Source organism: Chanodichthys erythropterus, chromosome 14 (genome assembly GCF_024489055.1).
Source record: "Chanodichthys erythropterus isolate Z2021 chromosome 14, ASM2448905v1, whole genome shotgun sequence".
NCBI lineage: Eukaryota > Metazoa > Chordata > Actinopteri > Cypriniformes > Xenocyprididae > Chanodichthys > Chanodichthys erythropterus.
In genome coordinates, this window is record NC_090234.1 from 17,847,563 (window position 1) to 17,862,623 (window position 15,061).

The window sequence follows — 15,061 nt, forward strand, 5'->3', positions numbered from 1 at the left end:
CGATTTCCAACAAGAATGTCAAATTTGGACTCGTCTGACCATAGAACACTTTTCCCCTTTGAAACAGTCCATTTTAAATGAGCCTTGGCCTACAGGACACGATGGCGTTTCTAGACCATTTTCACATATGGCTTCCTTTTTGTACAAAGCTTTAGTTGGCATCTGCAGATGGCACGGCGGATTGTGTTTACCGACAGTGGTTTCTGGAATTATTCCTGGGCCCATTTAGTAATGTCATTGACACAATCATGCCGATGAGTGATGCAGTGTCGTCTGAGGACCCGAAGACCAAGGGCATCCAAAAAAGGTCTTCAACCTTGTCCCAAACGCACAGAGATTTCTCCAGTTTTTCTGAATCTTTTGAAGATGTTATGCACTGTAGATGATGATATTTGCAAAACCTTTGCAATCTGACGTTGAGTAACATTTTTTTTTAAAGTATTCCACAATCTTTTTATGCACTCTTTCACAGATTGCCCATCTTTACATCTGAGAGACTTCCCTTTTATAGCTAATCATGTTACAGACCTGATATCAGTTAACTTAATTAGTTGCTAGATGTTCTCCAGCTGAATCTTTTCAAAATGTCTTGCTTTGTCAGCCATTTGTTGTCCACAAGCCAACTTTTTTGAGACCTGTAGTAGGCATCAAATTTGAAATGAGCTCATTTAGTGGATAAAAGTTTAAAATATCTCTCTTTAAACATTTGCTATGCTATCTATGTTCTATTGTGACTAAAATATTGGCTCATGTGATTTGAAGGTCTTTTAGTTTACATTTTATTCAAATTTGAAAAAAAAAAAAAAAAAACATGTCACAACTTTTACGGAATTTGGGTTGTATATAAGCAAAGTTTGTCTAGGCAAACTTTGAATGTCGGTGTGGCAAAGCCTTGTTTAAAAGTTTTAGAAAAAAAATTCTTTACATTTTAAGGTTTATAGGCCTTATTGATTGATATAGTAGATAGAGTGACAGATAGATAGATGATCAGAGACCAATGATAGACAGACAGACAAATACTATTCATTTACAAAACCACCAAGAGTTAAAGCCAGAGGCAGAATAAGGAAGCCAAATGCATTTATGCATTTATTCTGCAAAGAGCAAAATCGACCTACAGTTAATATCAGATTGCATTTCAACCGTTTGATTATACATAGTCAGTATGCCTCATTGTTTGTGTTTGCAGCACAGTGTGTCGAAGATCAGATCAAACTTCAGTGAGGGGTCCAATAACTCTTATCTGCGTCTGTGCACAGCTTACATTACGGAAACAAAAACATTCCCCAACAGGATAAGATGATTTTGAATCTCAAATGGCCCTCGTTCAAAAGAGAAATGCGTTTCATGTGTTTCCTTTGAATGGCATCACATTAAACATTAAAAATGACATAAACTGAAGCACTTTAACTCTTGGCTGGCCCCAAAAGTGTCCCCACCTCTTGTTCTGATAATACAACACCACCCAGAGAAGTATTTTCACACTGCTTGACTTCAGTCAGGACGAGCAACTCCCTTCCTAATGGACTGGGAGTGACGGCACCCTGAGAAGCTCAGCACGATGCCGGGGCAGGATGTGGGCAGCTGTCAGACAAAAGCGTGAAGCGCATGGTAACCACGAACCCACAGCTTTCTCACCGATTGGGACCAGTCGAGAGTAGGATATCCCATTGAGAGTACTGTGTGTCACTGAGACCACCTTATGTTCAGGAGGAGGGCATGTCCGACGCCCTTCTAATAAAACCACACTGGTACTTTTTTGGAAGTTTGAGCCATGATTTTTCCACTGTGGAGCATTTGGTACACATCAAACAGCAGACCTAAAGATGCCTGTGAAAGATTGCTGCGAGGCTCAAACAAAATCAGAGTTTGAGCAAACATTATCTAGAATAGTCCATGCATGAATGATATGTCATGTTTAACCACTATTAGAGCCAGTGGCAAATCCCCGAAGCACCGGCCGAGATGAAGCTGTTCTCGGCGGGTACACGAGCACTGAGCGGCTGCTGAAAATGTCTAAATGTCATGAGATTCACCTTGCACCATCATATTGTAGCCAATCTTTTTTTTTGCTTTGGAAATGAGGTGTAAAACAATGAAATAACAAAAGTGACAATGTCTATCAGCAAGGGCCACACTTTCATGAAAGTAAAGTTCACAAAAGCTCTACCAAGGCTGTTACAAAATAATATCTGAAGAGTTATCAAATGACCCTGACAGGAATGTAAAAGAGAGAAGGTTAATGGAATGGCAGCAAGTTTTTTAGAAAGCTATCTTACGGCTGAAAAGCCACTATACGGGTAAGATGAAAGAACGAGGTGAAGACACGGTGTCATTAGCAAACGACACATCTTTTTTCCCTCCTTGTATTGATTTAATCTTTACATATACACAGCTGTTGTCAAGGAATTTGGGCGACACAAAACATGTGAGCTGATGTATGACAGGCATGGGCCCACCCTGTTAGAAGCATACGGTAAGATGGTGTGGGGTAAATGGATTATCGTCGCTGGCTCTCCGATTTCAGACATTGCCAGCAGACAGAGAAAGCACTGAAATATTCATATTCCCCGAGTCCTCAGCATGGCACCTTAACTAACACGTTCAAATGGCCATCTGGAGTCAGACATCACAAATAGAGAGTAGGCTTTAAAGGAACAGTTCGTTCTTCCATGAAACTCAAACGGACAGTGATTTATACTGTCAAGCTATAAGGGGAAAACATAAGGCATCATACAAGTATGATGTATATGATGTAGATTCCAGTCAAATTACACTATTGTGTGAGGAACAGACAAAAATTTAGGTCATTGTTGACTGATAATCTTCCCTTAATCTTCTTGTTGAAGCGCTCATCTCATTTGTGTTTCATAGAAAAAAAGAAAGTAATTTCTTCTGACAACAATATTGTCATATTATTGATTTATTGAAAGTGAACATGCAATCAAAATTTACTTCTCTAATGCTCATTCTTGGTCTTATTGAGCCAGTGTTTTTATTGTATAAAAAAAAATAAAAAAAAAAAAAAAAAAATATATATATATATATATATATATATATATATATATATATATATATATATATATATATATATATATATAATAGTTTATTAATAGTATAATAGCACTATAATAGTTTAAATACTACTAAAATAACACAAAATGTATCACAAAGATCATCAGGTTAATCTAAATAAAAAATATATATATAAAGATGGCCTTTAAAACAACTTTCTATCCGACTGGTGTCATATTGTGCGGTCACTCTCATACTTATTCAACTCATTTCTAACCACTTGACTACATTCTGGTATCTTTTCATCTAATCAATTCCTGATGGATAAATGCAAGTCGCACCCTACATTTTTTCACATTAAAATCCAGTTTCATACTCGAAAATATGTCCAAATATGGAAGTAACAATATTTAATCAACTTTAAGACCGATTTAAACGTTGTCAATCATTGGCAAATGATGAAAGTTGTCATGTTTACCGACAAACCTTTTGGCCAATTTGGCAAATTGATTTGCTGCTTCAATTACTGTATAATATGAGGCCTTTCCCAGTTCATCTGAAAGTCACAGCGGTTTGCCATGTTTTCCAGACTCATATCTAGGAGGAGGGCAAGGTGTTTTCTCTAGGACAATCAGTCTTTTGAAGCTGTGGAGAAACAATGCATGAGTTTGCATAGTTAAAGAAAGCCAAACACCAAAACAAACCCCAACTCAAGTATCCAGGCCAGACAAATTGTACACAAAGTGAGCAAGATGAGGCAGGCGCTGAATGTCACATTCAGCACTTGAAACGCATACTGTTTATTTAACATTTGCACTAGAGTCTTTTGTATGCCGCTTCACAATGTTTGTTAACCCAAGAGCTTGGCTGTGGCAGTGTAACAGCTGAGAACAGCCAACATTTCCTGGAAAGGGGATGAAGTGACATGATGTCGAACCTCTTGTAATCTCACATTTGTTATGATGGCTTCGGATGAAACCATTTTGATCTGACAGGAAGTCTATACTTTTAGTCGGTAAATGGAGCTGTTAAAAATCTCCCCTTCGTTCCATCCAAAAAACTTTCACCATCTTATGAGTAAATATAACAAAGAAGAAATGCTAAGTTCCATAATCACTCTGACAACATGGAAAACAAACAGGAAGATTGGGAAAATTTGGGCTTTTTTTAAGGTGGAATGCCAATTCTGTGTGAGCAGTTTATGCCTTTTATGTAAAAAAACAGGCTGAGGACAGTCATCTTTCAATCTCAGAACATCCTAGCAACTACCCATAACACCCTAGAAAACCGCATTGCAACACCCTAGCAACCACCCATAACACCATAATAATCACAAAGCAACACCCTAGAAAACTGCTAGCAACCTGAAGGCTTTTAAAACTCAAATTCAAATATAAATGTCTTAGAATTTCAGCTTATTTTAATTATACATCATTTCATTCAAATTGTAATTCTACACCCTTAAAAATCTTTCAATTTAATTATTATTTGCACACAATCCTGGTTTATGCATTTCCTGGAATACCTCTGGAATCAAAACGTTGATGCTGGCATTGCTAGAACCAAGCTCTACAGATTGAGTTAGTGAATGACAGTCTAATGTTAGCCAACCCAAACAGACATTTCCGGATTTCTTTTGAGAAATTGTCCATCACTTATAACAACTGCAACTCTGTACGAAAGGGTCGAGTCATTATCACAGGGAGAGTTTGGTTGTATGGTTTCCTTTTACTTATTGGCTAGAAGGTGAAACCAAACAAAACAAATTGTTGACCCTTTGATAAAATCCAACAAAATAGTCCAAATAACGAAAATCCATGAATGGGCTCTTTGGCAGTAACACACCAGTCCCTAAAAAGTAATGATAAAGATAATACTCAAGTCTGATGACTCAGTCTTTTTTCTGCTTTGGTGCAGGCAACAAACCGAAATCCCAGATGAAAAAGAAAAAAAAAAGTCCCCAAAAAGAGAAAAAGTATGATCTGCTGATCCAAGGCCCCACAAAAACACAGCTTGTCCTCCAGCTGAGAAAAAAAGTCCTCAGAATATAATCAGAAAAAAACATGTATCCCCGACTAGAGAGTGCACCTATAAAAGTCTAATGCACCATCTCTATTTTCAGAGATCATTTTGGTCCATTGCTTTGGAGTTAAAGGTGCCATAGAGGATGTTTTCGACGACTGAGAAACCAAAGACTGTTAGTGAATTTTTGAAATGAGCGCATGCGTGAGAACAACCCCCCTCCTTCACAGCTCATTTCGAGGGAACGCCTTCCAAAACTCGTGCACGAGTGTTTACCACCGGCATTCACTGTGTCGTGTTAGTGGATTCATTATGTCGAACTCACCGCAGGTAACTCATAATCTGCAGTTGTTATTCCTGACAAAAACATTGCATTGCAGTGATTGACAAACCAGAGGGCCAATATGCAATGATCACACAAATGATTGGCTGATGTTTTTAAGGCCCTACCTCGTGCACAGATGATGTATATTGATATTATTCCTTTCAGTGCACATAATAAATCTTTTATCAGTTATTAAAGACAGTTTCAAGTAATATTGCAAAAATGTATAAAACAAAACATCCTCTATAGCACCTTTAAGGTAGCAAAAGCAGGTCACCTCACCACAACACTACACACACATACCTGTTCTTATGGGCTAGACCATCATAATAAAAGTCCTTAAATGCCAACAAAAGTCCCCCTACTTCCCTCTCAAAAGAGACGCATATGCAAATGTTCAAAATCATACATGCAGTTAAAAAAAGATGAACTTTTAGGAATGGCTCATATACATATTCAATGACTTTTCTTTTTTTTATCCTTAGTGAGCATCATGCAGGCTTTACAGTGTAACAACTTAAAATAGTATAAGACGATACAAAGAAATTGAGTATTTAGATGCCTACAGAATTTTTTGCTTTTTTTGTGTAACAGACGTAGGCCGGCAAGAGCTGTGCATGTAAAACTCACTCCCCTGATCTTAAGAGGCGCTCTAGCGACTGATGCTTGGAGGGGCAACATTTGCATGCAGAATAAAATTGTGATGCCTGCACTTTGATAAACATGGCTATGTCAATGTGCAGCTTCAGAACAGTGAAGATTTTTTTTTTCATTTGCATCCTTCAGAAGAATGTGGACTATATACTAGATTCGGAAATACTCAAAGCTATATTAAAATGACATATATATCAGAAATTAAAAACTAATTTAAATAAAATGTGAATTTCCAGAGTCATGTTGCATACGACATCAGTCTAAGAACCACTAATCTAAAACTTTTTAAGAACATGCACTGCATCCTTACCCGGCATTCTGTTCCAAGGCAGTGCAAGAAGCCATCCAAATGTCAGCCCCCGGCCTGGGATTCCACCCTGACCATGCCTTTCCATTCCAGGCAAGTTCAGCATTTGGAAAAGGAAGACTCTCTCTATTTTCTCTCCTCCCGCCAGATGTGCTGTCATTGCTGTCCAAATGTTGCTTGTCTCAAGGCCCTGCTTATTATAAAAAGTCATGTAAATCAGAGTGGTACAGATGGAGAAGAGGAAAAAAAAAACTAATTCATGTCCAGTTGTGCTTCTGCTCAAATCTTGATAAGCTCTGCTGGTTTTAGGGGTCTTTCAGTTTGGGCCTGTTCCGGTGGAAGTAGGTTGCAGCAGCTGACATCTATATAGCAAAAAAAAAACAAAAAAAACAAGCATCTTACTTCTTGCCGCCCCACACATCTGAACAATATATATGCAAGACAGGGCTAGATAGGATTGCTCCATTATTGCTGTGCCCATCATTCACCAGTCTCCTTTTAATGCTCTCCTGAGGCCCATATTTTGCTAGCAAGCTATAGGGAGAAAGGCAAGAAAACCAGTGCATCTGTTGGAGGTTTAGGACTCTAAGCAGACGGTATTGTTTGGGATGAACCCTCTCTTGATTTATGCTTGTTCTTCTCTTGGCTGCATCCAGGCCCTCTGATCCCCAGAATGCTTCGGTTTCTTCTCAGAGTCACTGGACACTTCATGGCTCTGACTAATCTAATTTCTAACGCCATGACTCTGACTCCTCTTTGAAGGCCCGAGAACTGAATTGGATGCTTCTTTTCAATGGGCCGAACCTTTCCAGATGGGATCCTCTGGCCGGGGGTTCACAGGTCTTTAGGTAGAACTGTCCAAACAATATCAAGATCACAGGCAACAATGCATTTCTTGAATGTAATAGCAAAACTAATTTTTCTTGTGGGAATTCGGCTAAGCAGGTGCATTTTCTCTCACACATGGGAGTAAGGAACATGTTATTTACAATTTTATTTACAACATCCTGAAATGTTGAGGAACTGCCATGGTTTTATATATATATATATATATATATATATCACATGCTACACTTCAACTAGAGAAAGATTAATGCACATTTGGAGAGAATTCAAGTAATCTGTTCTGGAAGGAAGGTTATATATTTATTTAAATGTGAGGCATGTCATATCTGCTCCACAAATAAATTTGCCCAGACTACACTGATTCAACAAATGGCCTGAGTTTGGGGCAGGAGTATCTGAATGTCCAATCAATGGAGTTTTTTTTTTTTTTTTTGTGAAACCTGTTTGGAAACAGGCATTGCTTTACATGTAGTGACCCAGAAATTTCATAATAATATGCTTTCATAATGCATTTTTTTAATTTGTAAAGCTTGGAAATGCCAAAACTCAGGCTGGAGCTGATACAAGCAAATTCATAAAAGGCTGTAACCTACCGTGATCAGGACGCGAAGCATCCAGAATGTAATAGCGGCCCCTGTTTTCATTTTCAGGCCATAGTCCCACCACCACACAGCGGTATAATCTCATGGTCGATAGCTCTGACCGCTGTAAGACACACAGTGGAAAGTCATCCAAACCAAACTTGAAAGAAAACACCATTCCCAAAGTGATCTGAGGAGTAATATGTCCTCTTAAAATAAACGTTTGGGGAAATAACCTTTTCTTATCCCCCTTTTGTTCTGCCAAACATTATTGGCTCTGTTGCTTGTTTCTTTCTTATTCTCTCGTTCACTCACTCTCATCGGTTTGACCCTCACTAGTGGGCTCCCGCTGGGATACACCGTGGTGACGTCACTGTGTGAAGCAGAGAACACTCTGCATGCAACAGGAAGTCACTCCCAGGATTCCAGGCCACAGTCAGGCCAGCACGTGATGTCAGCCTCTGACATCTCGGAGCATTACAAAGCACTGACTTGTCTTTGGGAAAAGAACAGAGGTGTGGGTAGGGCTTGCTTTGTTAACCTTCTCTTGAACTCAACTCCAGTGACTCAATACTCAGTCCTATCAAAGCAGCGGGTAGCTGACCAATGCCATATCATAGTGTCAGTTTTGAAAGGCCTTGGTCTGAGATTTCAGCCCTGAAATATATACAAAAGAAGTACACCACAATCATACATGTTTCAGATGGTATAATATAAGCCTATATAAAAGTCAGTTTCACAGTCTAAATTTTGTATTAAAGGAATAGTTCACCCCCCCCAAAAAAATGTCATCATTTATTCACCTTCATTCGGTTATGAATTTTTTGTTAAACCTTACAGGACATGTTAAACATAATCAAGCTGCTCTTTTCCAGCTGACAAAAGTGGATGGTGATTTAAGGCTCTTTCACACGAAGAACGATAAGTGTAATGATGACTATGAAGGTTTAATATGGAGAATATGAAGATGGATATGGAGGTTCACACCACAGCTATAATTATAATGACATGGAGGAACGATATCTTTGGAATCACTTTCAGAATGATTTTTTCCAGCTGATTTCTTTCTTTCTGTGGAAATGCTAATGGAGTTAATAAGGACTAGTGCTGTTAAACTCAAAATCGTCAAAAAAGCACCATAAAAATTAGGGCTGGGTAAAAATATTGATTCATCAATGCATTGCAATTAGTTGTTTCTCAATTCAATATTGATTCATCAAATCCTATGAATTGATTCAGCTCACCGGCCAGTGGCGGCGCTGTGGGCAACACTCTAGTGAGAGCGTTCAGCGTTGTACAAGACGTGCTTTACCAAAACAGCAAGATGGCAGACAGCAGCTGCACTCCCAATTTTAAAAGCCGACGTTTGGGCTCATTTTGGATTCCACTGTAAGCTGGGAATAAATGAAGAGGTGGATAAAACCAAAGTGGTCTGTAAGCATTGCCACACCGTTCTTAAATATTGTAACAACACAACTAACTTGCGCAACCACCTAGCTTGACACCATGCAGATCTAATGCAACAAAAACAATCCAGCGTGGCTAAGCCGGATGATTCTAAACAGACACAACTCGACAAAGCCTTTCACTGCAAATTTCCTTCAGGCTCCGGTCATGCACAAAAGATAACAGGATCCTTGGCCGTCTACATCTGTAAAGACTTACGCCCATATAGTGTTGTTGAAAACGTGGGCTTTAAATACATTTTTTTTATGAGCATGCACATTTTGTGCTTCTGTTTACATTTCTTTTATAACTTGAATGTATAGAAAAAAAATATATATACTTTCTACTACTTACAGTTGCATGCACTTTAGAGGTGTTAATAAAGCACCTGTTTGTTACAGTTGTGGTTTGTATTCAACACATGTACAATATTGTACTGTTTGTTCTGCTAAATAAACCATGACAGGAAACATGCTGTAGTCAATTTGTTCTTAAACATAGGTAATACTGCACACATTATTTTTAAAAATATACTCAGGTACTTAATTACTTGTGTATTTACTTATTATTGAATCAATATCGAAGCTAATAAATCAATATTGAATTGAATTGAAGCCTCAATAATCAAAATCGAATCGAATTGTGAAATTCCTAACAATACCCAGCCCCAATAAACATGGTCCATATGATTGTGCTATGTTCTTGTGAAACTATGCAATAGCACTGTGTGAAGAACAGACTCAAATCTTGACATCTTGACATCCACGGTAACTCATCAGGTTCAATGTCAACACGATTAGTCAGCTGGCAGCCATATTTGATTTGATTGTTTTTTTTTTGATAATTATTAATTAAAATCAACTACTTCCTTTTGCTACTGAAATGGATGGAACTGAAATAAATGCTTTGAATGTTGCGATCCTATCGGACTTATGATAGCAACCTGAGTCGTAACAAAGCACTGTTCGCCAGAGGAGAACTGGCCCCCCCGACTAAGCCTGGTTTCTCCCAAGGTTTTTTTCTCCATTTAACACCTATCTGCCACTTGTTTGCCACCTGATGTCACCTGTTGGAGTTTGGGTTCCTTGCCGCTGTCGCCTTTGGCTTGCTTAGTTGGGGACACTTGACATTTGATTTGACATTTGATATTCAACAGTGCTTTGATCTACCTGCATTGACACTATTCTTTAAGAGCTGCTGTGCAGCCAAAATAATGTACCAGTTATCAATGTAAAGCTGCTTTGACACAATCTACATTGTAAAAAGCGCTATATAAATAAAGATGACTTGACTTGACTTGGCTACCAAAATTTTATTTTGCGTCAGCACAAACTAGTCTGGGCCAGCATGCAAATTCAAGATGGACTAAGCTGGTCTTTTTCTGTAGAAACAGGTCTTTGACATGTTTTTGACAAAATTATATACCAAGAGATTACCTTTGATTTATAGTCCTAGACAGATGCAATTTCAGTAGGTTTAGTTGTTTGTTCCAAAAATTTCTAAGCTCACCATCTTGACTGATTTGAACAAAATGGCAGGAAGGATTAAAAATCAAATTCGGAACAAATTCTTGGCTACACTTGGCTTTCACGATGCATCATAATAATCAAGACTGACTCTTGACTTACATGGATTAAGTTTTGGGGATTATCAGTGCATTCTGAAACACCACCACCCATCTGAAAATGGGTGTTAACTACACAAATACAACCTCAACAGTTCAAAGCCAGAACACATGGTTCCTTTATTTCTTCTCTTTTTTTCCCATTGACTTTCTCAGCTTCTCCATTTCTCTGTTCAGTTAAGTGGCCTTCCTAACCAGATGTCCATTCAGTGTCTCAGGCCAAATCATATGTGTCAGGCGAACAACAGAAAGTGTGTGCTCCAAATGTCCTCGAAGGATAACCATTGTGCTGCTGGAATGCATAAACCAAACACACCCCTGTGACACTCTGAGTTCAGCTCCCTGTCTTTATATTAGACGGATCCTGTCTGTGACCCTGGCGAAATCCATTTGACACCGGTGGGAATGCCTCCATGACTTTTTCTGACTCCCGTCCCCACGCTATACAGACAGAAAAGTGGCTTAAAACACTCTAAAATTAGAATATCTGAATTGTCATTGTCTGAAAGAAAGAGTTAAGTCTTGTTTTCTGCCCACTTATTCAGAGAAAATACAACATTACTTTCTGGTGTGTGAGCCAGTATTGCAATTTGTTTTTCCACAGTGACTTTGTGAAAGGAAAAGTTCACCCAAAAATGAAAATTGTCATTATTTACTCACCTTCATGTTGTTTCAAACTTATAGGACTTTCTTGCTCCTGTAGAACACAGACAAATTTTGAATACACTGGTTGCTTTTAAGCTTCAAATAGGATCCACCATAAAACTATCATAAAAGTGGTCCATACAACTCATGCACTATTTCCAAAGTTTTTTGAAGCTAAATGGTAGCTTTAATTGAGGAATAGACCAAAATGTGACCTTTGTAATTGATCATAGCTGAACTTTAAACAAATTAGTTTGATTCATGAACAAATTGTTCAGACTGATCCATTCATTGATTCAACCGATTCAATGAAAGAACCTAAAAGAATGAATGATTCCCCCTTTTAAGGCAATGCATAAATATCAAGACATGTAAAACAATGTTTTTTGTCAGTAAAAATAAATAAATAAATAAATAAATAAATAAATATATAAATAAAAATTAGCCTTGTTGAATAAAAGTGTGTGTGTATATATATATATATATATAGAGAGAGAGAGAGAGAGAGAGAGAGAGAGGTTTTGACTTTAAAATGTCGTCTTGTTGTGTTTTTGGCAGCCAGAATAGAAGGAACAGCACTTTTGGTTCAAAACTAAAGTTTTACCAGATCCCGGCAGACATTCCTTCATAGAAATCAAGAAGACAATTGTGGTTGAATGCAATACGGCGTACAGACTGGACAGAGACGATCATAAATAATGTTCGTGTTTGCAGGGCACACTTCATATCAGGTAAAATAATTGATGCATATGTAATGGTGTGTTGGTTTTATCAGTACAAATCAGCAAGTTTCTTTTTTATAGGTGAAAATTTGCCAACCTTCAGTGCACTAGCTAGCTTAAATGTTAAACAAACATACAGCGATAGATGTGTGTGCCATCCTTTAAAAGGTTTCTTAAAATAATCCACATTGCTAGCCATAATCATAGTTAGCCCAACGTTGGGTTACGTTAGACAATAAGCCTTGAAAAAATTCCCAGAACCACCCGAAAGTAATTCATATGTTGTCTTGGATATTTCCAAAACTTAATTTAATTTACAAAAATAGCTGTCATGGTCCCGCAGAGTCAGTGACTGTACATATTCGGACAGTTCTGAACCTTCTTCTGCATCCATGTTTAATAAATCCCTCCTAAAACATGCTAGCTTACGCTTGTCAACATTGCGTCCAGCGCCTCTTTTTGCCTCCAGTTAAGCCCCGCCCACCAGGAAATGTTGCAATGTTTACAAACTTTTAAGGGGTCTATATATATATATATATATATATATATATCACTTAAAAATAAGATTTATAAAAAAAGATTAAAAGATTTATAAAGATTTATAAAAAAGATTTTAATAAAATTAACACTTTTATTCAACAAGGCTGCACTGAATTGATAAAAAGTGACAGTGAAGTAATTTATTACGTTAAAAATAATTCTATTTCAAATAAATTGAATTGTCTTTTCATCAAAGAATCCTGAAATTTCTACAGCGGCATCATGACACTGACACTTCTTTACAGTTAGTGTTCATTGTGCTACATTGTGTCATAGTTGTATATAATACACTGTGTTCTATTTTCAACCATGTGTCGAGCTAAAGGACCATCCCCTTTTAAGGCCCTGAATGACTTCCATGTGTGCTGTGTACCATGACAACATATGCATTGCCTGCAAGAGCACTTTGAAGTAAAGTTTCAGTAGATGGAACTTGAACCAGAAGACTTGAACCAGAAGAGCAGCTTGACATTTGGCTTTTTCAACTTTACCATTATTCTTACACATTTAGTGACAAAAACACACCCAAGTGTAAAATATATTAGTTACCAATCAACATTGGAAACCCATATTTACAACATTTTAAATTTAAAGATGCATGGTTATTCATTGTTTTGGGCTTTTTCTGAAATTGAACTATATTGAAATCAGCTAAAGAAATTAGTCTCCAAGTGTATTACATATATTTCCCAAAGATTTACACTATTAAATTATTAATTTGAACCGATATTAATATTACAGTATTTAGTGGGAAACAACTTGTGTAGTTAGCATAGTCAACCAGAAACTCAAGTTCTGTTCTTTGCAAGTTTTTTCCCCCCTTGTGGCTTTTTGTTTGCTTCAAAGAGTCATTGATTATCTGTCAGTTTACAGGACCAGCACTAAGCATTAAGAAGATGAGGCTTGATTCACTGGAACAGGCCTGATTGATAAGCTCATGACTTCGGATCAGTGTGTTCCCTACATCAGGTACAGTCACACCAGACTTTAGGAATACAAAATTACTTCAGATCCAATAACGAATAGAGCTTATATGAATAACAATTAATCATGGAACAAATAATCATGAAAGCAAAAAATAGTGTTGTGTAATGCCCTGGAATTGCATCACTGTTTATTTGCTCTATTTTTCAATACCCTGTTGAAAAAAAACAACATGCTGGTTAGGTATGTTTTGAAGCATGCAGCTGGTTTGAGCTGGTTTATGCTGGTTCTTAGTGGGTCCTGAGCTGGTTATGAGCTGGTCCTGCTGTTATAAGCAGGTTATAAGCTGGAGCTAGTTGCTTTGGACCAGCTTATGACCAGCTGGACCAGCTTAAACCAGTTCATTCTGCATGAAAGAGCTACTGGTGATCCGGTCTCTGACGTGGCTAAGAAGATTCAGGTGCTGCTGAAATTTGAGTGATGGATGGCAACTGAAGAGGTTGCTGTCTTTAAGATATTGATATCTATTTAAAAACTCTAGAGGAGACACATTTGAGATCACTGCGGTCTTTGTTCATGGCTCATAAGACTTAATGAGCTTTTAGTTGCTCCTAACTTTCCTTTAAAGTAAAAATGGATACAAATGTGTCAATAGCTGACATATAAGCAAAGAGCAATAATTCATTTCAAGATTTCTTACTTTTGATTGCAGACCCTGGTATCTTGACAAACCTGAGCACAGGTTTGCACACGCCTTTGTTCATGACCACTCTTTAAGCCAGTTGGCCTGCTTTAGTCCAAGGTATTTGGCGGGCCAAAAACCTCTGGCCGTTGGCCCTGAGGAGGCCCGATGAAGCCCCAGAAATGACAGTGGAAACATGACTGGCCCTAGCACGTCTCTTTTGAATCTTCAGAAGAGACCCATTTTGGAGATCAATGGGGTCTTTTCAGGTCTTAGGGCCAGATTTACTAAATAGGACAAATTAGCGTGAGAGCGCAATTCCAAAAGAGCAACGGGTGTGGAAAGTTCTGCACGTAATCTACTGACGACATGCAAATTAAAGAACATAGATGCTGCCAGATCATTTCCATAATGACCAATGCAATCTAACAAGAGCAGCACAAATTAGCATCTGGTTTAAGACATGCTTTTTTGCAATGGTAAATGATGTCGCGAATGCCAGTAAATTGACTAGTGCAAACCATAGTAAATCACCTTGCATGATTCATTTAGATACTCTCCTCCCATAATTTTTTTGCGTGTGAGAGGGAAACTCCGACAAATTCATATGCAATAAGTGTCCATGCCTTTTCAACGCTGATATTTCACTGCGTGTCTTGAGTAAGTCCTGACAATAGTTTTTTAACACCAAAAGAGGGTTTGCGCTGTTAGTAAATGCTAGTCTTGTC

The 15,061-nt window shown here is 37.9% G+C and overlaps 1 long non-coding RNA gene across 1 annotated transcript in view; it reads right to left on the minus strand.

Moving 5' to 3' along the window:
* The window catches only part of LOC137036075 (uncharacterized), a 63,925-nt gene extending 55,826 nt beyond the window's left edge, over positions 1-8,099 (minus strand). The window contains exons 1-3 of the long non-coding RNA XR_010897139.1: positions 7,987-8,099; positions 7,763-7,874; positions 6,327-6,685 (exon numbers count right to left, since the gene is read on the minus strand). This is a non-coding gene — a long non-coding RNA (uncharacterized lncRNA). The remainder of the gene's footprint in view (positions 1-6,326; positions 6,686-7,762; positions 7,875-7,986) is intronic.
* Between the last annotated feature and the right edge of the window lie 6,962 nt (positions 8,100-15,061).